Here is a 27,401-nt window from a genome sequence, read left to right as displayed (position 1 = left end):
ATGTAAAATATCGTCCCCACTGTTTTGCAGAAGCACTGCGCCGATGCTTGTGCTTGAGGCATCAGTACGGAGCACGAAAGGCTTCGAAAGATCCGGTGTTTGCAGTATGGGACTTGCGACGAGCTTGTGTTTCAGCACGGTGAATGCTTTTTCTTGCGTCGGTCCCCACGATACGATGTGATGTTGGCCTTTCTTGGTAAGGTCAGTCAAGGGCTTGGAAATCTCTGCGTAGTTCGGAATGAACTGCCTGTAATAGCCCGTAAGACCGAGAAAGGATTGTACAGCTTTCTTCGTCGTGGGGCGCTTGGCGGCTAGAATCTTGTCCAGCGTTTTCAGCATTGGTTCTACCTTCGCCTCGCCAATGCGATGTCCGAGGAATGTAATGGTACGCTCTCCGATCTCACACTTGCTCGGTTTGATTGTGAGGTTTGCATTGCGGATTCTTTCGAAGACAAGTCGTCAGGCTTCCATATGTTCATGCCATGTGTTAGTAGCGATGACCACATCGTCAAAATAATGATGCACATTCGGCAAATCGCCTAGAACTCTCCTCATAAGGCGTGCAAATATCGCTGGGGCAGTCTTAATCCCAAAAGGCATGTATTTGAAGTGGTAGAGCCCCGACATGCTTGAAAATGCCGTATTTTCACGACTGTCTGGAGCCATGGGCACTTGCCAATAGCCCTTCGTGAAATCGAATTTCGAGAAAAATTTCTGTTTCCTCACAAGAGCTAGAACAACATCAATTCTCGGAATCGGCTCACTGTCGAAAACCAAGGTCTTGTTCAGCTCCCTAAAGTCAATGCACAACCGTATGGTGTTGTCGGGCTTCTTGACAAAAACGATCGGCGCATGATATGGCGACTTTGATTTCTCTATTATGCCCATTCGAAGCATCTCCTGTACCTCTTTTTCGACGTTCTCACGCAGCGCTAGAGGAATCGGGTACTGGGGCACGTGAACCGGCTTTTCGATGACGAGGTCAAGAGAGCATTCGACAAGTTGTGTCTTGCCGGGAAGGTCCGAAAATATGTTTGCAAACTCTTCGCACAATTGTCGAACTTGTTGAAGTTGGTCTGTCTGCAGTTTGGGCGATATCTTGACGTCTGATGCCGTTTGTGTTTGGCATAGACTGAGAGAGGGGATGGTATCCTCAGAGTCGTTGGTCTTACTGTTCGCCTCTTTCCCAGTTGTTGCACTTGTAGTATTCACTGCAGCCACCTGATGAGGAGACGTTATTTCTCTTTCCTCATACTTCTTCAGCATATTCACGTGGAAGACCTTGATGCTCTGCCCTTAGTCAATTGCATAATCAACATCATTCTTGGCTTCAGCAACTTAAAATGGGCCCTTCCACTGTATGAGAAGCTTATTAATGTCTGTAGGAAGGAGAATTAAAACCTTGTCACCGGGCCGTAGCCTTCTGTGGCGGGTCTTACGGTCGTAATAAAGCTTTTGCTTTTCACGTGCTTTACCAAGCTCTTCATGAGCGAGGTTACAGGTGTGTTCGAGTCGGTTTCGAAGGTCCACAAGGTAAGTGTACGTTGTTCGCACTTCATCCTCAATGTTCTCGTTCGTCCACAGCTCTCTTAAAACACTCAAAGGTCCACGCACATGCCTTCCGTAGATTAACTCAAATGGTGAAAAGCCCAAGCTGGCTTGCGGTACTTCGCGATAAGCGAAGAGAAGAGGAGCAATGTAGCGATCCCATGACCGCGGCTTCTCCTGACACACCCTTTTGAGCATGGCCTTCAGCGTACCGTTGAATTTTTCGACCAATCCATTGGCCATCGCATGATATGGGGTGGTACGAAAAAACTTTACAGTTAGTAGTCGGCCCACTTATTTCATGAGTTCCGACGTGAAGCTTCTACCTTGATCGGTAACCACTTCTCGAGGCAGGCCCACTCGGGAAAATATTTCAAGGAGGGCTTCTGCAATACTGACAGCGTCGATGCTGGGTAGGGCTACTGCGTCAGGATAGCGAGTAGCGAAGTCAATGAGGGTAAGCACATAGCGGTTTCCCTTATCTGATCGAGGAGATAACGGTCCGATCAGGTCAATGGCGACTCTTTAGAATGGTGTCCGTATGAGAGGCATGTTGCCCAACGGAGCGACTCCGACTTTCCCTTTCGGCGTTGTCCTCTGGCAGACGTCGCACGACTTGACAAACCGTCTGATTTCTTCATGCATACCTGGCCAGTAAAAATCCCCAAGGATACGGTCTGTGGTACGTCGCACGCGTTGGTGACCAGCCATAATGCCCTCGTGTGCAAGCTTCAAAATGTGTTGTCGAAGTGTCCTTGGTACGACTACTAGCTTAAAGGTTCTCCCCGTAGAAAGGCGGTAATGTCGATACAGTAGACCAGCCTCTTCAGAAAAGTGGTACGTCGTGTCTTTATTGGAGTGAAACTCCTTCCCAATCTTGCTGAAGCAACTCTTCAGACTTGGGTCGTCTTTTTGGCTCTCAGTTAGCTGCACTCGGGTCACATCTGGCGAACCAACTAGCGAAATCTTCATCATACTCTCCGTCTTCCCCTGCATCCGGACGACGGCAGAAAGCAAGGTTGACTTTTCCCAGCATGCCGAGATTTTGCTCGAACCAGTCGATTCAGGGAACAGGACGTCCGAGTACTCCCAGGTAGTATCTGGCTCCTGTGGTCCTTTTACTCCTGGAATATTGCCGAGCACGAGGTCGTACAAAGGGTTAGTCATGCATAAAGCGTTTACATCACCAACGAAGTAGGGCGTGTGTATCTGTATGTTTGCTTCCGGTAGTTCCTTGGCCTTTCCATCCAAAAGCATAACTCTTGCCGTCTTCCCGGCCAGGCATCGATCCGGCACGAACTCGCGTCGCACGATGGTCGTGTTGCTCCCTGTGTCTCGTAAGACACGTGCGCGTTGTCCAGGCACCCGTAATTCGACCACTGGCATGTTGTCGACTAAGAACATAGGTTGGTTCTCGCACTTCTTGGGGCATTCAGCAGCGCATGTCTCATCCTTGGACTTGGCCATAGGGAAGTACTCCTGTTTTTTAAGGGCGAAGCTCCTTAGGGCGTGGGCTGTGCGTCCCCTGTAGCCTGTATGTAGCCACCTCTAGTTTAGTTCTTGCAGTGTTCACTAGATGGCGGTACCGTCCCCTGTATGTAGCCACCTCTAGTTTAGTTCTTGCAGTGTTCACTGGATGGCGGTACCGTCTCCTGTATGTAGCCACCTCTCGTTTAGTTCTTGTAGTGTTTACTAGATGGTGGTACTTGTAGCTGATGATGAAAAGATGCAAGATGTTATAAACTAGAAAGCGGTACTTGTAGTTGATGAAAGACGCGAGATCTTATAAAATAAAGCCGTCATAATGAAGGGACATCGCAAGCCATCCATCGTCTAAGAACAAATAAAAGTTGATTTGTGTATATACACACACAGCGTTTCTCACGTCTTTACATGATGATCGACTGGGCGAATTACACGGAAGATTCACAGTTTACCGATGAATCCCTCCGGAGCTTCGCCCATTCATCATCATTCACCCCGTGAATATGCCGTAATTTTTTTTTGTGCTATCATGGCACAAGACACCGACTTGTCTTTGCTCTGATCCTTGCAATCGGTGGCTTTGTGGCCAAGCCGCCCACATGTTTTGCATTTCACAGACTTTTTCGGAACCGCACGACAATCCGGAGCGCTATGTCCTTTGCGGTGACACAGAAAGCAACTTGGCTGTTTGTACTGTGACATAGCACCGGGTTTATTTGCCTCCTTTGTATCATCTGCAATTTTACCAATGTTATTGACTCCCTGTGCTTCGAGAAAGCGGTTGGTGCACTCTGAAAGGGATGTAAGGGTTTTGCATTCCCTCTCTTTCAGGAAGATGGCCAGCTTCGGATTACAGCAAAGCAAGAATTGCTCGGCTATAACATGGTCACGAAGACCCTCAAATGTTTTGGGCACATAAGCCATCTCAATACAGTTATCAAAATAGCTCGAGATCCTTGCTGCTAGTTGTTTCCCTGTTTCGCCATCTTCAGGCCGGGCTTTCCGAAATTCGTCTTTATATCCTTGTGCCGTGAATCTGAAGCGCTGAAGTAGGGCTTTTTTCACTTTATCATAGTCGAGGGCCTCGTCAGCAGTCATTCGACCAATGACAGTGAGCGCCTCACCAGTTAAGCACATGCTTACGGCTACTCCCCATTTCTCTCTTGGCCATTCTTGACCAGTAGCCACGCATTCAAACCTCTGCAAATACGCGTGCAGGTCATCGCGTCGCTCGTCAAATAGCGGTAGTAACTTCTGTGGATTCAGGCATGACGGGTTTGCCGATGCGGCGAGTGCTGCCGCCGCAGATGGCTGACTTTGAGCACTTTCCTGAAGCTGGAGCTTAAGTTGGAGGATTTGCAGCTGCCTCGCGTCTGCTAACCGTTGTCTCTCGGCTGCTTCTTTGGCCTCTTCACTCTCAGCTGCGCGCTCATCTCTCTGCCTAACTTGCTCTCGCTCAATCCATTCGCGAAGTTCCGCGCCAGACAAGCCTAACTGAGCTGCTACAGCCGCTAACTTATCGAGATCCATGTCTCTCGTCTTGTGCTGCGTGCACACACCTGACTGGCGATTTCCGCGTTCGAGATGTTACTGGCGGGATCCTGGCAAGCTCGCCAAGTTTGTTGTGGTGTAATGTGGGCCCAGGATTCGGAATAAATCAACCGGCAGTCAGGTGACTCTGTACACACAACATAGACTTTAACACAACCGATAACTCTTACAATTCACACACAACACACTATAGCGTTCCTTATTTACATGCCAAACGTCCTACGCGCCTCGGCACACGAACTGTCCTACTCGCCGTTATGACTGTTGCCACTGCGGCGAGGTCGGTCGTCACCGGTGTTCCTTGTGCAGTCACGCTGCCTTGACCATGGTGAAGTGGTGGTGGTGGTGATGGTGGTGCTGCAGGCCGGTAGATCACCAGCCCACTGCAGTGCAGGTTAATGGCCCGTCGCCAACATGAGCCGTGGCCACCTCGTGCCACCACTTGGGCCTCAGGAACTCAGTCCACGAACAGACTATGCTGCCGGTCCCCGTGTCAGCGCCGTCCACAGAGCGGGAAGCCAGCTCACCAGGTCCGCAAGGCTGCCGGATACCTGGTTGAGTGACGCAGCCCGAAGCAGGAAGCCAGCTCACCAGGTCCGCAAGGCTGCCGGACGCCTGGTGAAGCGATGTCGCGACCCGAACCGCCGACCAGCAGCTGCCGTTCGAACCGTGTCACGCTCCAACTGCCCGAGCCGCACGCCCCGCTCGCGCTTCCTTTTTCTCGTCTTCCCCTCGAAGGCGTACCGCAGAGCAGAACTGCTGTTCCCTCTTCGCCCCGTCACGGGCCACACAATCCACATCATCACAATGACAAATGGGCTGTGCTCTCTTGATCGTCGTATTCTGCTGTCTGTTTTAAATTGAGTGCAATGCATGCTATTCAGAGAGGAAAGTGCATCTATGCACGTTGTTTCCAAGGGCCCTTGTCTGCCTTCGATATTGCTGGACTGACATCTAGGCGAGGTTTTTTGAATTTATATTTATTAAAACCGTGTGATGATATAAGACAATATTGCTGAAGAACAGGGCTCTTGTGTTTTTGAGTGTCTTAGACGGACCTTATTTTGTGGCGCAATTTTCATCAGTTCATCTGTGTGCATTCCTACATCATTTCTGCAGGCATATGACTAATTCTTCTTCCTTTTCTTATCATTCCCTGTAATTTTTATAATACTTAAAGCTGCCCTATGTGTAGCTACGGGCCATTGTCTTCGTCAGCACTGTGATGAGAAATTTTAGTTCATTACCCACACAGATTCTAGCGGCTCTATTCACAAAACAGCAAGTTTATCTGGGCCCTGGAAATACCTCTGTTTATTGGATCGATATTTAGGATTTTAGGTTTCCTTCTTGTATTCCACTCTTCCAGTTCTATCTGTGCAGTAGAAACTATAGTGTGTAGTACTTCCTGTTCTAGGTCCTCGCTGGTTCAGTGGCACTAACAACCGCGATTAAGCCCTTATTTCCAGCATTGAGAATACAGTGTCCTTCATGCGGACGTGGTTTGCTTTGACCGCGGGAAAAACTCTTCGAGGTACGGGATGTCACGTTTTGGGAGCACCCAATCCCATCTGTGAAAATTCTGTGCGTAGCTAACGCTCTGACTCGTTTTGGTTACACGGGTGGCTGTGTCTACACACATATATTTCTGAGAGCGTAGAGTTGCCTTTAGGTGAAACGGCAAATTAGTTCCGGGTCCAAACAGTTTGCCCTGTTTAACACAGCCCATTTTTTGTACCACACCCTTATAGGCACGCGTAAGGCGCCTTTTTAGGATTCATTTTATTTATTTATTTTGTCTGGTGAAGAAGTTCATATACGTAAAAATACAGTTGCTTTTTAATAGTAAACAGTATAATGGAGCCGTTTTAACAATCCCCAGTGTGCATAACAACACAATGTTTGGCCCTAAATTGGGACCGTGCAAAACACAGACCACGTCCTCTTAACACAATTATGAGCTGTGCGCTCTGTAAAATCGGCCCGCGAGCCCAAAGAACTTATTCTGGTGCTGCGGGAAATATAGTGCTTTATTTTTCATTCTGGTGCGAAGCTGCCCAGTGTCAATGATTTTCGTTTATATAATAAAGTAGATTATGTTTACCTGTGGGGCGTAGGGAGTGCGCTGTGCAGTCCGTGAAACGCTTTGTTTTCATCTGCGATACGCGGAAAAAACCCATCTGCTTCCTTCCGCCCCCTTGCGCAACTGCCACCCGCAGTTTGGTGTGTCCACATTTCTGGAATGACATTACCGTTGCTCGTAGTTTGTTTCCCTCCAGGGCAATCACTATCCTGTCAAGTACAGGTGGTTGTTTTCGTGGAAACTCGAGCTTTGTTTACACGAGCAGTCGTCCGCCCAGCTCTCGTACTAAACATTTGTGTTCCGGCTATTCAGTAGAACGAGGCATTGAATACCATAAATGTTCCCATCGTTTATGGTCAGAATAGAAGGCATTCTGTGAAGCTCGTTTCAGAGTCTAGATATGTCTCAGCAGTCGAGAGTAAACCGCAGTTATATTTTGACGCAGGATGAATACTTGCCTTATCACCGCATGTGCAGTGTACGTCTCGCTGCGAAAAAATCGCTGCATGTGTACAGGGGCGCGGTGAGTGATATGGGCTTCGCCGAGCTCTATAAAACGAAACAAAAGTTAACAGTTCGACTGAAGGTGAAAGCTGTATAGGATGCATGTGGAGCAGTGATTGACCTGCCTTTCAGCGACGATCACGTTTTTTGGAATAAGAACGCGCTGACGTCCCACAGGTGCAGCCTGAACGGCATTCATGGCAGGAAATAAAACATTAATTTGTGATGCAGTGGTCGTATAATTTTCTATATATACTCTGGTGAGAACAAAGGTGCTATAGTGTCTGTTATATCTGCCCCGCAAGCTTCAGCCAGCATGAGAATGATGGGTAGTATATACACAAATTCATGTAATATCTTCGCTCTTTAATCTCTGGATGGCTCCGCGGGGCCTGAATCCACTTCACCACGAGACGAAATTCAGCAAAGGTTCAGCAGGTATGCGTCACCACCTCGACCTTATTAGCTCACCGATTCAAGTCGCGTGACGTCTTTCACAAAGATGTGTTCTTTTATTCGAAACAAAACGAAAACACAATAAAGAAAGCATTAGGTGCGTCGGAAGCCCGCAAGCATGATGACTAGGCAATTTTGTGTAGTACCCATCATTCTTGTGGTGGCTGAACGATGGCAGTGCCAGAGTCCCCTCCACCTAATTCTAGCAAACTCAATGGCAATGTCACCTTCTTGTCTCCTTTTTTTTCCTCCTTTCTCTCCTCAAATGTCTCCTCTTCTCTCTCACTTACCTTGCCTCTTGCCTTGCTTAACTATATACATGGCTAGGCTATGCTTCGTTCTCTCACTAGAACGGGCGTTTTTTACTCTCTCATGCAGTATGATATCGTACACGGCTTTTGACAATCAATAAACACGCCTTTTAATCACCCTTACTACCTGTTCCCAACCCTTTGCGGTACTCTTCAATACACGGCTATGCTGTGCACAACCTTGTACCTGTGCTTCTTGCTTCTTCAGCCTCACACCACTCCTCCTCACCCCGACTTCCCTTTCCCAACCATTCCAATACTTTACATGGCTATTCTATACCAGGTGTTTCAGCAAATGTGTCCGAAATTCTTTAAAATCACTAATTGTGGTATTAGCTACTTGCCTGCAGAATTACGTTTTCTGTAACGGCAGGCGTTTAGAGATAACTAAAGACGTCTTTTGGGACAGTAATTCAGAAAGTTGAACTGACTAGCCTTTTATTAGTTGAGTGAGCGGTTATATTCAACGGGAGAATCCAAGCTCATGCGAAGCACCTTATCTGGCTTTGAAGTATTGCTAAAGTGGCCTAGAATACGTATTGCCACTTAATGACAATATCAGCTTGTGATCTTCGGAATCGCTGTTCCTCGTTATAGGCCATCTGTACACCGATTCATTCATACAATGCAGCCAAATGAATTTTTCAAGACTCAGTTTGTCTGCACTGCTTTGAAACGATTTCAGTTGAGGGAAGATCACGCGGCTAGCTCAACAACTGTCTCTGAATATCCTGGCATACTGTTTATCTTCACCAATTACTTCACTGTTACCCTGGACAAAAATAACATGACAGTTGAGGAGCAATGAGTAAGTATAAATGCCAGTGCATTCAATAAAAGGTGGGAAGAAGTCTTGAAACAATTGAGGCTAATATCAAGGTTTTTTTATAAAAACGGAAGATACCTCGTAAAACATTTGATGCTTACCTATGTTAATTGTTGTATGCGTTTACATATATCTGTAATTCTGATTCCAATAAGGAGGTCTCCATAAGGAGACAATTCCAATAAGGAGACAGGGGCACTCTCGATTAAAATTTCACGCTGGTGGAGCAAAGTCGCACAAGGCTCGTTAAAAAGCTGTTATGAATCTAGCTATTCTCCTGGCTAGGCTAAGCTTCTCCCCTGTCTCTTTCTAACCTTATGCTACACTGTACTCTACACTACACTGCATATGGATATGCTTGATGCCTTCTATATTAACGTGACACAGATATTGGGCAAATTGCACTACTCACAGTGCCGGTCCACCAAAATTAAGGGAACACGCAAGGGGCGAACCCCGATTACTGGCCAGACGTTTCAGTTTCTCTTGTTAGCCACCACCCAAGGAAAAGGTAAAAATGACAGAGTGCGTCATTTGCTCATGTGATATCCAGAAGCACGGGAACCCTTGACCAAATGAGTTCTGCTCTATAAATTGTACGCGAGAACCAGACATGGCAAATGCTGTAATGCAATAACATATAGTGTTGTGTTTCATTACCTATAATCTTGCATTACGGCCGGAGAGGAATGTTGTGGACTTCACAGATGCTTTGAGATGCATCAAACAAAACCGGCCAGCAGACAGGGGCCGGTTTTGTTTGATAATATTGTTTGATCAATAAAAGCGCAGCAGGTTGTGTTGCTTCCTGTCCATCTAATTCGCTCTTTATGCAGAGAAATTCATGTTAGTCGGAATATTTCCAATTCATTAGGCAGATGATAAGATAACACCAGATTTTTTTGGTTCTGCTTTTCAGTTGTCCTTCATACAGAACAGCTCATCTATCGTACTTTCTTCTGTGATTCTGCAGCTATTGTCGGAGCAGACCACTGTTGCTGGAAGAAGAAAACAAACGGCGACTAATCCGGCTTATACATTGCACACCACCCAGGCGAAGCACGTGCTGTGGGAAATATTGTTCTCTAATGCAATGGGGTAATTAGGTCGGCGGTTAGTTTGCGCTGTCGGTTTTAGGCCGTTTGCCTGTTCTTTCCGAGTGCTGTGGTACGTATAGAAGGTCGTTGCAATGTGCTTAATTTTTGTGGTATGCCCGAACAATGCACTGCCTATCTATAGAACAATTTTCGTACATGTCGCTCATGCCTCTCGACACTTCTGATTGGTAGCCAAGATACGTGCGTAGAATACGCTATACCCAGTGCTTGTGGAGGAATGACAGAAGTCTGCGGCGAGTGTCGAGAGAGGCTGCTGCAGGGTGTGACTGAGTCGGTATAACGTATGATGCAGGGCGTGGAGCTCAATGATGCTCGACCACCAGAACAAAGTAATCCGAACCTGACCTTAATCCGTCTCCTCACCTTTGTTCAAGTCCCAGCTCTGAAAGACTACCCTGGCGTGACATTCAATCAATCAGGCTCGCGGGAGTAAGTTGCACCAATGACAATTAAATGTCATTGCTTGATAAGTATCCTGTATCTGGTGAAAATAACAATGCAACTGAAGTAGTTTTCCAAAACACTATCACAGCATGTACAGTACGCATGTCTCGACGTATTCAATGATACGTCGCTTCGCTATATTACCTTGTAATCGATCAATCAATCAATCAATCAATTAATAATTTATTTAACATGCCTAGGAACGTCAATGAGGTCTTTGTCCAAGCGCACGCAGATAAACAATGAAAATAAGCTATACCATAGAGAGAGTCTTCAGAAAAAATAAAGAAATAAAAAAATGAAAACCCTGAGACCAAACAAAATCAGCGCAATATAGGACGAATAAAAACACCATTAAAAATCGTGGAATGAGAGTGAAAAATGCAGGAGAAAATACAGAACTATTCGGAAGGCCTCCTGAAAGATGGAAAAAGGAAGAATCTGTACATTGTGAAAAACCATGTTAAGACCGTACAAAGCTGAGATAAAAACAATAACACTGGGCTGTGAAATGCATCAAGATCATGAAAGTTAACATTATAGAGACTTTGCGTTTTGAGAGTGGTAGTTTGTTCAAAGAAGTTCGTAGATACATAAAATGGTCGATTCTCTTAGCTAACTTATGCGGAATCCAAAAATTTACACGATTCAGAACTACAGGACAGGTTATCGTATACCGCAAACTTGTTTGTTAAGAAATAATAGGGCAGGAGCATTTCATCGGCAGTGAACCTAAGGCAATGATAATAATCTCGCAGTGTTAGCACGAGCTTTAGAGTCACTTTTAGCGAAGCGATGGTTGTAAGTGCTTATGGATTTTTGTCGACTCGCTGAATGGTACCACTTCCAGAGTTAGCAATACCATTCTAGATCTAAGACGTATACAAAAGTTGTAGAAGACATAATTAGGAGAAATAATATTATAAATATTAGTATTAGTAAAAATAAAGCTTTTCGCAGACGATTGTATAATATATCAGAAAATTTATAGTTACAGTGATCAAGAATCTTTAAATACTGCACTAGCAACGCTACAAACGTGGTGCGAAAATTGGCAGATGACAATTATCATAAAAAGAACAGTAGCAATGCGAATTACGCGAAAGAAACAGCCGCTTCTGTTTATCTATCACGTCAATGCCCATGGTTTATCCGAAGTCACTAAACACAAATATTTAGGACTCATACTAACATCAGACCTAAAATAGAATGAACAGATAGAATATATTAAAAGAAAGGCAATGAAAAGCCTTGGCTATTTGCGAAGGAGGCTTGTGAATGCCACACCACACATCAAACTTCTCGCGTACAAAACTTTCATTAGACCAGTACTAGAATATGGAGCTGCAGTGTGGGATCCCTTTACTCAGTCCAATATTAAAAAATTAGAAATGGTCCAAAAAATCTGTTCGATTTGTTTTTAATTGTTATAGTTGGCGTACTTCCCCTTCACTTCTACTAATTAAAGCGGATCTCGAAAAACTACAGGAGAGAAGAAGATTGGAGAGGCTCAAGCTTTTTTACCTCATTTTCCACAACAAAATCGGTATCAACAAAACAGTGCACATTAGACAAATAAGTGAATATTCTGTGCGTTCACATCATTCAAAGAAAGTTTTACATTACGTAAACCACACAAACACATTCAGGTATTCATTTTTTCCAAGAACTACTCGTGAGTGGAATTGCCTATCACTGATACTGTACAGTGTCTAACAGTTCATTTATTTATACATGCTCTCAATAACCACTAACAGTTTTTTTGTACAGTCATGCAGCCCAGAGTTACGCAATGCTTCCAATTTTTTAGTACGTTTCTGCCAGCAAAGCTATGCCATTGTTGTAATGTTTTTCCTTAGTTTTTTGTAAATTAATACAAAAGTGTTGGATTGTACCCACTGTCAGTATGCTGTGTGTTGTCAATTATGTTTTTTATAGTAAACATTTCTGTATGCCCGTTCCTGCTTAAGACCTGGTAAACAGGTCAGCAGTATGTAATATATAAAATAAATAAATTTAAAATATTGTAATAATAGTCTGCACATGTTTGGAATAATAATATAAAATAATAATAATAATAATGATAATAATAATAATAATAATAATAATAATAATAATAATAATAATAATAATAATAATAATAATAATAATAATAATAATAATAATAATAATAATAATAATAATAATAATAATTTTTATTGTCATCTTGAGTTGTACAAAACAAATAACAGGCAACAATCAGAAAAAGAATACATGTAGCTCATTTACGCTACATATAAGCACAATAACAATCGAGAATCAAATTAGTGGAAGCAATACTACCTAAACAGCAGAAATGTGAAGCCATGAATTGAAAAATTTTAAACACATTATACCCTGTATGCAAGAAACTAGAAAAGAAACTAATACTGCGATAACTGATGCAGCATTAAAGAGACCTTGGGCTCTTTCCTCTTCGAAAATAATAATAATAATAATAATAATAATAATAATAATAATCATAGCACCCCGCCACGGAAGTCTAGAGGCAAAGGTATTCCGCTGCTGACCTGCAAGTTGCGGGATCGAATCCCGGTGGTGGCGGCTGCATTTTGATAGAGGCGAGAATGCTGCAGCCCCTTGTGCATGTGAAAGAACCACAGGTAGTTGAAATTGCCAGAACCCTTCCACTACGGCGTCTTTTATATTCATATTTTAGTGTCTGGACGCGACACCTCATATATCAATCAAATCATGAATGAAAATGCTATTATTAATAATAATAATTTATTTCCACTTGATGGGATCACGTTTCATGGAGGTTGGCAGACTAAAAGTGAGGAACGCTTGACAGAAGCCTCGCACCTCTTATAGTAGGCAGCAACAGCAAACATAATTATATAGCAGCTGTGTTCACAAAAGAGCAAATTAAAAAAAAAGGGGAGAAAAAGAGAACAAAAAGGTAAGAAAAAGAAACTAACGCAGAAGAAAAACAATGAGTGAGGCGCATTCCTGCTCATTTCATTTTGCAGCATGTGCACGTACATAAATATAGCAGAGATGCAAGATTACAAGTCTGCTTGCAGAGAACTCACTGGCAAGGATTTAGCGCAAATAGTACAACATGTGGTGATATATATATATGTGAAGCATTCAGTAGACAGCCATTCGTCGCATGTGTCCACACCTAAATAAACATAATGTGCAATGTTTGGAAGCAGTTTCTCTGCTGGAGAGATCAATTACAATATTGCATGGATTTGTAATAGCAGTGTTCTTCGAAGAAATTTTCGCGTTGTGCAGTTAATTTACAAGAGCCGGTAACCTTCAACTAATCATCTCCTAACCACAGCTGGTTCGTACAGTAGGCAACATCCCAGATGCCATCGGCAGAAGCGTTTTCCTAACATATGTTTGTTAGGAAAACACCCGGAACTTCCTAAATAATCTTGCAATCTCGTTACATCCCCTGTGAGGCGATTGAGAGGTTATGGGAAGTTGGTATGGTAGCGGGTAGTACCTGATCATAGACGGAGTTGGTCAGTCAGTCAGTCTGAACGTTTTTATTGCTTCTAAATTGTTTTCAAGGCTATCACCCCATAATAATTATATTTTGTGCCTCCTGCCTACCTGTAGTGACTGCCGTCGCGTAATATTGAGCTTCATTGGAAAGTTTTGAAAGTTTCAAAGTTTGAAAGTTTATTTATATAAAACATGTATTGATTAGAAAAACACACTTTTGAGACCAAGCAGGTTTGTTAAAGGGTCCCTACCGAAGATATTTGTAGCATAACATGCATCTGTAGCAGCTGTTCAAAAAGTGTAAAAAAAGAAATAGAAGAGTCTAAATTATGCAGACAAACATGTCCAGTACAAAATAAAACATCAGCAAATAAAAATTTTTTCAACAATAGCTTATAATAAAACGTATTTTAAAGGTAAATATGGAAAATAAACAAACAAAAGCCTTCCAGCAAGTGTGCTCTACATTGTCGATAAGGGAATGTTTTAGCTTTCTTACAAATGTCTACAACTGTGTTGTACTGGGTAGGTTGTAGTCAAGCTTCATCCAAAAAGATGCTTAAAGAGCGTGGTATCCACTAAACTATTGCGAGGTGTGTGCCAATTGTTCAAGCAGTGGCTGACGACGATTAGGAATTCTGCCTAAAAGCGGTATCCGCCACAGTTATTAGCTGAACAAAAACAAGCTTTTGTAATGGAGCATAAGACGATGCACTCGTTATGCTATTCGCATTCTGCGACGACTGCTTGTTCTTTAGCTGTTGTAAAACCATTTTAAGTAGTATTACCGTGTTTGCTTTCCCTTTATCAATCCTGCCTATGGCAAGTTCGCCAATAAGCCCCAAGCAGCGTGGCTCAGTTGGTGAAGCCTAGAAAGCCTTCTACAGAAGAAGTATTTTTTAAAAGCCTGTTAAGTTTGATGCTTTTTAGCTTTTTTATTTTGTTCATGTTTGTCCTTTGTTTTATGTACATTTGTTAGTGAATGTTGTTTGTACACAGACGATAAAGAAAGAAAAGATATAAAAACAAGCGTGGCTCAGTGGTAGAATACTGAGCTGGCACCCAGCAGACCCGAGTTCGAGCCCCACTGTGTCATTGGTATTGGGTTTTTAAAGAGGATAGTCATTCTTGGGGACCTTCGACGCAAAAATTTTGGTCTGTCTGTACACTTGTCTGTTTGTCTAGCCTTAACGGTACCCTAAACGGCAGCGAAGAGACCAAACGATACTCCAAACGACCGACCCCATCCGCAGCGCCCACCAATATTGCTCAAGGTTCAGCGTTCATACTTGTGCGATTGTCAATTAAAAAGCAAAATTGCGCATATCTGAGCCACCACAACAACACGTCAATATTCTCTATGTGTATCTCTTACTAGAAAACTTATACATGAGTAATTCTAAAGACCTTAGCGTTTATCACGTCGCGCTGACCATGCAACGCTTGCACGAAAAAGAAAGCGTTTCAGCACTTTGCTAAGACGACACGGTGGCGGCACCTACCCGTCGTCTTGCGTTTTAAACCTTATCACAGGCACGCACGGCGCGCCCTTCGTTTTCCAGGATAACTGCCAAATAGCGTACATTTTCTCACGTGTGATGTGACTTGATGCGCTCGTTCGCCTCCGCTGCACGCTCGAGGCACTCTAACGCAGCGCCTCCAGTATACCATTCACCAATTTTCTTGCGCAGAACATCAAATAAACGTTTTGTTCACTCTCTCCAGATGCAAGACTATTGTCTTTAGACGACATTTGCGGCGTAACATGCAGATACGGGGCCATTTTTTTTTTTTTTTGCGCGATGTGGTTGTGGTTGGTGACGGCGGCGGCGACAGACAACTACGGTTGGGATCCGAACCCGAGTTGGGATCTCGTGACAGATTTCGCTGTAGAAGCCGTCCCAAGAGTCTCACATTTCATGAGGCCGCGTCGACAAAAATAACGGAAGAGCGATGACAAGATGAACCACTGTTGCTGTCTGCGATTTATGCGAGACGCATCTGTACAATCTCACCGTATTCAAATATTTTGTTCAAATACATCTTTTTTTATGTAGTAACTCACCCCCCTCTGCAATGCCAATCAGCCCTGAAGGTAAATTGATTATTAATAATGTAAATAAAATGATAAATAAATACACAAGTAAAGTGTTGGTTACGCTCAAGCGTGATATTTTAGCGCGAAAACGTTTTATGTCTCCCAAGCAAAAGATTTTCGAGATTTTGCGGGACCTGACAATCCACCTCAAGACCTTGTCGTCAGTACCGATGCGTACGATGCGTAACTGACTATTCAACATAGACGTAACGCTAGACACTCCGTTATTTTAGATGCGAAACATTTCTTAGCGAACTTCGGCGATTTTGAGCGTATCTATCTATCTATCTATCTATCTATCTATCTATCTATCTATCTATCTATCTATCTATCTATCTATCTATCTATCTATCTATCTATCTATCTATCTATCTATCTATCTATCTATCTATCTAACTGTCTATCGGTCTAGCCGCCTACGACTTTGAGCTCCCTTGGCTGTTTCGATAATGGTATCAACACCAAACTTGGAATGGCACAACATGACCGTATGAAGAACATATTTGACTAGTCATAACATGAAAATGAAGAAATGTATGTCAAGAATGTCATGATTTACATTTCATGGTCTTGCTGCTCTTTCGGTGGTGTCGTTCGCATGACTCGTTGCAAAACTGGTATGGTATGACATGATTGCATGGCGAACACAAGAGATTTATTGATATGTGGGGTTTAACGCCCCAAAAGCACCATATGATTATGAGAGCGCCGTAGTGGAGGGCTCCGGAAATTTCGACCACCTGGGGTTCTTTAACATGCACCCAAATCTGAGCACAAGCGCCTACAACATTTCCGCCTCTATCGAACACAAGAGCAGACCCTAACATGAAAATCATGACATGCGCGTCATGTAACAACATGACTACATGCCACGCTCATGATGCGCTGGCGGCCGTTTTGCTAGCTTCATTTATACCAAATTTGGTATTACGGGATGTGAATGGATGATGAAGGTATGTGACTGGTGCAAACACAATAATGATGAGGTGCGTTTGATGTAACGACATGACTACATGCCACGCTCATGATGCACTCGCGGCCATTTTGCTAGCTTCACATGTACCAAACTTGGTATTACGCAACGCGAACGAACGACATAGGTATAAATGATACATCCAAAAATGATAATCACGACATGCGTGTCATGTAACAATATGACTATATGCCACACTGATGATGTGCTCGCGGCCGATTCGCTAGCTTCACTTATGCCAAATGTGATATTACGTGACACTAATGGATGACGAAGGTGTGTGTCTGGTGCAAACATGATAGATGCGTCATGTGAGAAAATGGTTACATGCCACAGTCAAGGCACCAACACATTTCGACGTGACGTGGCGCGCGTGCTCGCCAGCGTTTGTTTCGTCGCGTCATGCCGGCGTTGCCACGCCAGGTGCTGGTCCTGCCATACACTCGCAGGCGCACGCCGCGCTGCACTGCTTTGGCGCATGCGTGTTTCAGCGCGTCCAGCATCCCTCTGTCACGAAAGGAGGGAGACGCAGTGTTGCCTGGGTAACGCATCGGCGGGAAATGCAGCATGTCGCACTTCGTGCCGGTTGCCATCAGGCCGCGCCGAGGGACGCTGTTCGCACCTGGCGTCAGACAATAGAGTGATCGTGTTTTGCTAACGTAGCGTCGCTGTGCCCAGCGTGCATGCGCGTCAGCGCTACACAGGAGTATATTGGGACCTTCATGATGCTCTAGCGGCCATTTTGCTAGCTGCACATACGCAAAATTTGGAGTTACGTGACGTCAATGAACGACTATATATATGACTGGTGCAAACATGATAACCCTGACAAGTGTGTCATGTAAGAACATGACAACATACGACGCTCAAAGCGTGCTCGCGGCCGTTTCTCTAGCTCCACATATACTAAATTTGGTATCACGTGACGTGAATCGAAAACAAAGGTAAATGACACATCCAAACATGATAATTACGACACGGAAGCCATGGACGGCATAATTCACCTCAACCTCGTAACGTTGTGCTGATTTTAAAGTGAAATATCAACATTTCTCATTCGTGCTTCGCGTATCATCTATGCTCACTCTACGTGGGATCTGCCAATTGTTTTTCGGAAAAGCCTTTTTGTCTCCTTGGTACTCTACTATGCGAGACCTGGAAGTCTTTCCTTGGGCCTTGCACCTGACGAGGCCGCATCTACAGAAATAACACTCGTAGCAAGCCTGTTGTCTGTTTAGAAAAAGATTATTTACACTATGTACAGAGAACAAAGATTTTATAACATTTCAGTAATAAGGGCACATACACTTTGACACATCTCTGTATCAAGACAAACATCCCTATGTTGCAACTAAGACATCATTGCCCTAATATACATGACAATGTTCGCATCAATACCGACAATATGTAGCATTACTATACATAAGCGTTTTCCCACAAACGCTGCTGAAGCGTATGGTTGTTAAATGTGGTGCTTCAAGAGCTGCAATTCCTTACAGGTCGGACACGTGGTTATCAAGTCAATAACAAATACACGTCTTCCACAGTTTATATATGGATGGCTTTATCTTGCTGCATGACGTTCGAAACAGATGTTCTTTATCATAAATGTTGCCGTAGCCGCATTGTTTATCTAATTGAATGTTAGAAAGGTGCAAAGGTGGGCTAGTTCGTATATATTCCTAATGTATTGATTAGGAGCGCAAACTAAGGGGACACAGGAATTCCCGGTAGTTCTATATGTGCATGGGTTCTCACATAAGATAAAGAAATGAGCTAAAAACTTCAACCTTGACGTTGTATTTTCCCCAAGTAGATTGATTGATTGATATGTAGAGTTTAACGTCCCAAAACTACCACTTGAATTTGAGAGACGCCGTAGCGAAGGGTTCCGAAAATTTCGACCAGATGGGGCTCTTTAACGTTACCCGAATCTCAGCACACGGGCCTACAACATTTCCGCCTCCATCGGAAATGTAGCCGCCGCAGCCGGGATTTGAACCCGCGACCTGCGGGTCAGCAGCCGAGTACCTCAGCCATTAGACCACCACGGCGGGGCGTTTTTCCGCAAGTAGAAAATTACAGCAAACGTGTTCTAGAATTCAATTAAAAAGCAGAATGAAGGCAGGCCTCGTGAAGAAAGGTTGAGGTGTTAATCATACCAATTTTTTCACCATTTGTCGGACTAACGTCGTTTATTGTACTCCACTGTCTTGCGGCATGTTATATATTGGGCAGACTGCGCGCTGCCTGAATGTTCGCCTGCGAGAACACTACAATGCGCTGAAGTCAGCCCCGGATTTACATTTGTCCGCCCATTGCAAAAAGTGTGGCTGCGTACTTGAATTCTCGCTCACCTTTGTCTTTTACAGCCAGGATGACACTAAAACTAGAGAGATTGTGGAAGCCTTTTTTGTTAAAAAGAATATTGATAGTTGTGTCCGTTCACCGTCTATATCACTGTTAGATTGTGAAATCGTGTTTCTGGACGACACTCGATCACGGTGGAACCTTCTCCCTAGTTTTCCCTTTTTCTTCTTCTCCTTCTGGTATGTAATGTCTTCGTTGAATAAACCGAGCTGCGCTTGTTTGTCTCCTTTCTTGTGTTCCATTAGTTAGCGCTCCCAAATATTTCAGTATGGGTCATTAAACTTCACTGCCTCTCACGTTATTCTTCGCAAATAAAAGTAATCGCCACCTTTCAGGGCAGTTCGTCGCGCTGGGTTTGCCTATGTTGATGATGACGACAGTGTGGAAGTAAGAATAATGGGTTATAAAGGCGACATTTCGTGTGTATTTGGATGATAATTACGTCACCAAAACTACCACGTGGAAATACCGCATGGCGGGACACGGATTTCCACACGACGACAACGCGGAGGTGTTGCATGCACACTGCCGGAGCGCACACCCTACTGGAGCGCGGCTCACGGAATATGCATGCAGATATACTTTCGACTCTCGTCCTTACGGAGCGCTTGTCTTGCTAGAGCGCTGGGTACAAGAGAGCATTCCAAGAAGGGACGCTGTTCGAAGCTATAGTTCCAAGGCACGATATCAAAACTATTTTTGTCCGCGTGGCATTTAGACCCGTGGAGTGAGCGGAGAAGGCTGGACGGCGCGAGGGGGGGGGGGGGGGTGATAACGTGTGCGTCATGTGATGCGCCATCCGCTGTGAGAATTCCTCCTCCCTCTGCTCGTGTGAATCGAGCTTTTAATATCATCAGTACAGTCGTCCACCTAATAATTCAATAAAGACTTTTCCCTCTCTTTTTCTTTCCCGCTATGCTGCAGTACTGTTACTTTGGGAAGCTATACATCTGTCACGTCACGTGCGAGGTATTTATAGCAAAGTTGCCGTTGCAGATAGAGTGTTCAAAAGGCAAACTCAAATGTAAACACCACAGTGTAAACCAGGAAGGTTAAAAAATTCTTTTAAAGCCTCCTTGGTGTAAACTAAGGTGTGGACGTGAACGTGAAAACGTCCTCATGCCAAAGCTTGCGTGCGTCTGCGCCTCTGATTCTGCGAATATGTGAAGATCATGCGTTTGTGGAAAGCCAACCTTTGGAGAATAAGTTACTTGCGTTGTCGGAAATTCTGTAATTTTCAGTTGTCAATCTTGCAGAGTACTTCACAAGTTGCGAGAAACTGCGCTACACACCTAAAGCTATATGATGGAAGAGAAAAGTCTCAACAGTGTATGCGACACCAGGAAAGGGACCGGACAATTTGATTTTTAAAGGAGGCCTCTGGAGCAGGTAGAACATAACTTAAAATGTAGGTTTCTGGTGGCACTTTATTGCTCTTGCTGTAAGTTGAATAAACTTGCCTGTTTTTTTTTTGTGAACACTGCTCAAAACAGTTTTTCTTAATTTCAGTTTCTAGGAGCACCGGTTCATTGTTGGTGGGCGGCAGAAGACATCGCTACTATAATGGCCGGAAAGAAGTTTTCGGGAAAAGTGCCACTTCAGAAGCCACACTCCATTTTTCCGGAAATTTATGGGTAAGTTTATGGGTAGTGGTTTTTTTCTCTTATGTTATTTCTATTTATATTCTAGTGATGCCTCTTTTCTTTATAAATGTGCGCGTCGTGTGCTTTATTGACCCCAAAAGCCTCAGTTGGCTATTTTTGAATGAGTGAGATAAGCGTGTTCAAAGTCCTTTACAAGAACCGACTGCTTCCAACAAAACATCTCTAATTCTAGTTTGTGCGCATAATTCACTAAAAAAATCACAAATAGTCTACATGAAAATTTTATAAGTTGTGTGAAGTGGAAACAGCGCCATTCTCGCAGTTTTCTTTCCGATCCGTACATTAGGGCAGCGCTCCTGCCTAAAATATTGATAAAAAAGATGCCTAGACTGTTAACCTGCCTCATTTTATGTTGTACAGTCGGCCAAATCTTTAGCTATTGTGCATGAGTGGCAGCTTTTTTGTGTATTGTTGCCATATAACTGAATCGAGTTTCAAAAAATGTGACGACAAGTGTATGCCCACAAAGCACATGCCCATGAAGCAATTATTTGTAACTTCGTTCTATTACATGGCGTTGAGAGACAAAATATAGCCACTGAGCACAACAGTAAAATTTGTTGAAGATTTTATAGAGTTGAAGATTTTATAAAAGAACGACACAGATTAACTTTCAGAGTTTATTTATATGGCATCAACACAAGTACCCCAACAAGCGCGTCATTTTACCCTTATCTGGCTTATCAACAAGTTCGTTGACCAGCGTCACACACCACTCGAGAAAACTCACCAAACGCAAGAAAACTTTAGAAAATTTCAAAATAGCTTCTGGTGGCACCCTTCTACAGAAAGATAAAATTAACTTGCCTTGATGCAATGAACTTCTTTTCCGACAGTGCTAATGACCACAGAACGTGCGATCATGGACGACGACGAAGAAGACCCCACGTTTATTCAAATAAGAACAGCTACCATATGTCTCCTTGGCCTATCCCCCAGAGAAGGTATGTGCCTCGGTCACCAGGCTACAAATCATTACCTCATTTCTATAAACAAACAAACGAAAACAGTGGACGCCATCGGTTCCTTATTCTGTCAACTAAATAAAACAGGTCTACTCTAAATAAATCTAAACTTAGCGGGGAAGTGCTGAAGCTCGAATGTGTGTCGTTTGCCTGACCTTTTTCTGAGGTCAACAATATTGCCTACTTGTCAAATAAACCTGTCAAACGCCGATGGTTTATCTAGCAACTAATAAAATGGCGGCCGCAGCCGCCATTTCTTGGTGGACAGGGTTCACTCCTGAACAATAACTTGAACTCCATCAGTTTTTTAAAACCCTCTTCTATTTCATCGGGCCTTATCGGGTCATCATTGAGAATCGCAACCACTGAGTCACTGCAGCAGCCGGATATTTGAGTTAATGTCAGAAATTAGTGAATTCGCATACTTACATAACCACAATGTGGTATTGTTTCATGAGAATATTGTTTATTGGACGTTTGATTTATGTTCTCATGCTAAACGCATTGCTAAAGTTGACGGACAGAAATGGTCTCGAACTGCACTTTTCACTGGGATATGGTTCTGCGAAGAAAAACGCACTCAGTTTCACCGTAAAAGTAATCTGCTTTCTTTTATCACGAATGCTTGCGTTTTTTATAGTTCTTCAGAACCTAACTGAAAGACGATTTCTGCCACCAAAAAGAGTGATCATTAGGGACGTATTTTCTCCGATATCTGCTCGAACCTAGTTTTATTTGAACAGAGTTTTCCTCTTAAGCTGCCCCATTTTGTAGAGTAGTTCTAACCATACTTATAAACCAACTAAGTGGTGAACAGGCACTATAGTTTAAACGGTTGTTTTGTTCTGAAATCGTCCCGTTATTGGATATTTATCTCTAGAGGATTTTCGCGAACAGGGCTGCATCAAGTGCGAGGCCCACGGAACGGCTTTGAGCTCGCCCATAGTGACGTACCAAGTACTTCAAATAGTTGGTCACTTTTCATAAACACAATGTAGCAGTACAAGGGTGTCCTTCACTGTTTCGTGGACGATAACGCTTGTGTCTGTGCCTATATACGGTTTCAAGACTGCAAACGTTCTACCCAAAAAACTTCCGGTCACCTAATTTACCAGTTCCTAACATCGAACTAAAAGCGCGTTTTCAGGTTTCTTCCAAAGATATCAGAAGTCTGTCGTCAGTTTTTCAGATAAAAAAAAACGTGCGTAATGTTGCAAGGACTCTCTTATTATTTTTATGTAGCTCAAAGAAACATTTATTTTAATATATTTAGCCAAATAAGGGAAAAAAGTGTAGAAAGTCAGCAGGCTATTCACTAAAGCTCTTCTTGTCCACCGACGCTATCACGGCACATCAGCGGACGAAACAAGATGTCATCAAGTGTTTGTGTTTGTAAACAATACCCAACGCCACTAACTCGTTCACGGCGCTATCTTAGTCAACCAGACCCCATTAAGTGAGCGGCCCACGAGAAGGCTCCACGCTCTTTCATAGAAGGGCACTCATAGTACTTTAAACCGTTGCCCACTTTTTCTAAACGGTCACCAAACTCAAGTGCTGGCAAAACTATACTCCTTTAGAACATTCATGGTGACCGTTGGGAAAGCTCACCGCTCTCCCAGGGTAGAGTACATCGCACTCCAAATCATCGAAAATTTCTCCTAAACAGACTATAGTGAACCATTAGTACCAACTTCCATTACCTCTAGTGTCAAGGACAAAGCGCGGGGTTATGCATTTCTCGCCGACGTGCGAACGCCACGGCGTAAGCTTTCTCAACCGGCCTCATAAAATGTAGTCGAGTGTCACGCACTCTAAGTTGTTTCACACTTTTTTTATAAAAGCACAATATTTAATTTGCTCTACTGTTATTTTAAAATGATTAGTGGGTGAAAATTTGTGTTATTATTAACAAAAATATGTGATTTTGTTAGAGCATAGTGTTTTTTTTGTGTTCCCGTTTCTCCTTGTTTCCTTCAGTAATCCGTGATCTGGGATAGTATCGCAATGTTGTAAGTTACATTGCCTCTATGATCTCTTTTTTGTGCGTCCCAATGAAGTCATTTTTTTTTGAACTGTTTTTACCCGTATGCTTTTCTCTTTCAACACCGTGACGTGTGGCTGTTACGATATATAGCGACGACTTTCCACTCTCTCGTTGTCAGAGTACGCAGTGCTTTGAATAGTTATTTGTTCCAAGCACAGGGAATACCGACTAAAGCGAGGTGCTGTCTTACGGAGCCTTCGACAATGATCTTCTAGGTGGAGCGGAATTCATGGACGCTGTCAGAGTTCTTCGGCTGTTATTCGAAGAAAATGGTATAGCAATTGAACATGGGTAGTAGGAGGAGAAGAATAAGTGAGAGGGTTAACATGACTGGAATTCAAGCTATCACTCGCTGCCAAGGTGGGTGTGGCGAAGACGTGCGTGTGTGCGTATACGCTAACTACCCCACGCATTGCATTGTTGCCACGCAGTTTCGAGCAGAAGAAAAGACTAAAAATAAGACCATTGACTTTCAGCTTTCGCAGCGTATTGCTTAGAAAGCCTAGCATATTTAACCAACTTTCCGACGCTGAACACTGCAAATACATCATGCTTATATTCATTTGTGCTCATACCTTCGTGTGACTTCAAAATACGGGCCAATATCAGCTGTTTTGCTCGGCGCAGATCTGCTACCTCCTGCGTTCTTTTCGTGGAGCAAAGCTATAAAGCGTTGTTGGCTCAAAGAAACTAGTGATCCCGCGTTTTTCATTTCAGACGGCTCGCACAGAGCACTTAACAAGGGTGTATTGCTATGGTGGGGCTCGTGAGGTTGCCTATAGATTGTCAATGATGCGCGCGACAGTGCGTATACATCAGCCGGCGAGGGCAGAAATATTTTCATATTCCAGCACTAATCACATTCGCATATTAGAATATCTTTTGTGATTTTTTTCTAATAGTTATTCGTTCATAACTCGCTATAAATGTTCCTAGTTCAGTGCGTTGAACACGATGCTTGATTATCTTACGTAAAAATATTTATTTTCTTTCATAACCCCCAACGACGCCCTTCGAGTTCGGATTGTATCGTTCTCGTTTCCTAACCGCAACTATATACAAGAAGTCAGGTAGATCCTATGCTGAAGGTTCTCTTATACTGAAGAGCACTTTGAGGTTTTCATTTCATCATTTCCTATAAGTAGGAAACTATGATGCACCTAGTGCGTGCAACGCATTAACTTGGCAGCCGGCGCGTATACTCACTGCGTATTCTTCTTCATCGGGTTTTGACTATTGATACCGGCTGTAAATAAAACTTACTCTAGGCGGCATACAGTTGACAAATCACTATACTTACTGTATGTTTTTCGGTGTCGCCTAGTAATCTGGCGGATGATAAAGTCTGCGACGAGCACACCCATTTAGGTTGACACGATGGGTCCGCAATGATGAAGCTTTTTAATGTGTGTGCTTTTTGAAGAAAACACAGGAGCAGCACAGGAACGGTTAAAAATGAAGAGAAACAGTACTTAGCTTTGGCTAATCCCCCAGAGTGAGCATGTACCATATTCTATTAGGCTCAAACAAACGAACAAAGGCACTGGGGCTAAGACCATGCCAAAGGGACTTTTTCAGGATACTAGCCTGCGCATTCGAAGTGGCAGTGACGTCACGCAAATTTGTTCTTTGGGGGGGGGGGGTCCCTGGGAAGGGGGGCCACATTTGCAGGTCATCACAAAAATACCTGGCCCCCGAGATTTTCACTAACAACTTCGGATGCCACTGACCCTAGTTTGGATTTTGGTGATCTCGGGAGATCGCTGCGTAATCTCCACGTAAATGACCTGTCTTACTATCCAAACGTTGTAAACCCCCTTGATCCCAACCCCTCTCTGTCCCAGGAACAGCATACTAGCGCTTCCACTCTGCTCCGTAGTGGGGCAGAACACCTGCTTCGAATGGAACAGACGAAAAAGTAATCAAATCGCGCTGGCGTTTGCCCGAGCTTCCCTTGTTGGTACTATGATTTCGGTACTCCAGGAAAAAGAATTCTTAGCGTCGATCAGATATAGAAAATCGGCTATTTGTGCAGGTTTGATGAAGAGTTTTACTAAATAGACAAACTATCAGCACCACTTGGCTACTGACCAGCAGGTCACGGAGTCGAATCCCGGCTGCGGCGGCTGCATTTTCGATGGAGGTGAAAATACTGTGGGCCTGGTGCTCAGATTTGGGTTCACGTTAAAGAACCACAGATGATCGAAAGTTCTGGGGCGCTCCACTACGGCGTCTCTCATAATCATATGGTGGTTTTGAGATGTTAAATCTCAGATATCAATCAATTATTCAATCAATCAATCAATCAGGCTATCAGTACCTCAGATAAACTTGGAAACCACAGTGGAGTCATTATAGAAAGTTAGTAGTTATTTTGACCAAGTTTTGATACCGTGTCGCCCAATTAAACTTTATTTACACCGTGCTGGTCTGGCGACGTCTCCACTGTGCCCATTATGCGAAAAAAAAAAACATACACCATCGAGAATTATATCATGTCGGAACTATTCATTATTTAGGAAAAGACTTCTAGGTATTGCGTTTTCTAAGGTAGGTTTATGTCCAAGTTTCAGCCTAAGTTCATGGTGTAAGTTTTGGTGCCTCTGTCGCCAGACTTTGCCAGAGAAAGGTATTTGATGCAGTATGTAATCTTATTGAAGAATAATAACGAATGCTAATATAACGTCTGCTTTATTATATATGTGACGAACCACACGAGAACGGTGTGGTGGAATGGTAGAGAAGGAGGAAGACGAAGACAAATAAATGGTTCATCGTACAGCCATCGCGCCTCCTGCGTCACATATACTCGACAAACACTAGCGATATAATTAGTAAAGTGAATAAATGTAGGACATACATTCAATGTTGATCGGCTGAGGTTAGCTCAAAATTACTGTCTTTCGATATAGCACTACCTCTCGTTTTCATTGATTGATTTATTTTTACTTTGTTATTATTTTATATAATTCTGAAATATGATTTGCCATTTCTTTTTTTTTCTTTCTTTGCACACTTTAGCCAAGGAGGATTAAAAAAATGCTGGAGGGGCAGCTCTCACAATGCCTTGCCAACAGAAGTGAAGCCAGCTTTTGCCCCTGCCAGGATGGCGGAAACAGTATTTCTGGTAGTGCCCACTTAAAGATTAAGTGAATTTCATATTTTGATGTAAATTCTACGCTAGTTCTAATATAAAAGATAGTTATTCCCGACGAAATAACACACAGAAACGAGTATGGGTGACTAAATCTCCAAAGAACTTTGCCTGCAGTTTGAGGCTTACTAAGGAATATTAGTAACACTTAAGATCACTTGGAGCATTATGTTACCCGAAAAAGCTTTCGCAGTAAACCCATTTGACGTGCGATGCAAACGCTCCGTAAAGGGCAGGTATCAGACGTGAGTTGCTTGTGCAGGCTGCCTGGCCATTGACTTCTGCTCCTTGCGGGACGGCTTT

General features: G+C 43.5%; 1 long non-coding RNA gene across 1 annotated transcript in view; it reads left to right on the top strand.

Moving 5' to 3' along the window:
• Positions 1 to 21,976, top strand: part of LOC142803164 (uncharacterized) — a 32,522-nt gene extending 10,546 nt beyond the window's left edge. The window contains exons 2-3 of the long non-coding RNA XR_012894005.1: positions 20,778 to 20,902; positions 21,769 to 21,976. This is a non-coding gene — a long non-coding RNA (uncharacterized LOC142803164). The remainder of the gene's footprint in view (positions 1 to 20,777; positions 20,903 to 21,768) is intronic.
• The last annotated feature ends 5,425 nt before the right edge of the window (positions 21,977 to 27,401 follow it).

Source organism: Rhipicephalus microplus, chromosome 3, assembly GCF_043290135.1.
Source record: "Rhipicephalus microplus isolate Deutch F79 chromosome 3, USDA_Rmic, whole genome shotgun sequence".
NCBI classification, from domain to species: Eukaryota; Metazoa; Arthropoda; class Arachnida; order Ixodida; family Ixodidae; genus Rhipicephalus; species Rhipicephalus microplus.
The sequence above is the reverse complement of the archived record's forward strand: the minus strand, read 5'-3'. Positions and strand labels throughout refer to the sequence as shown.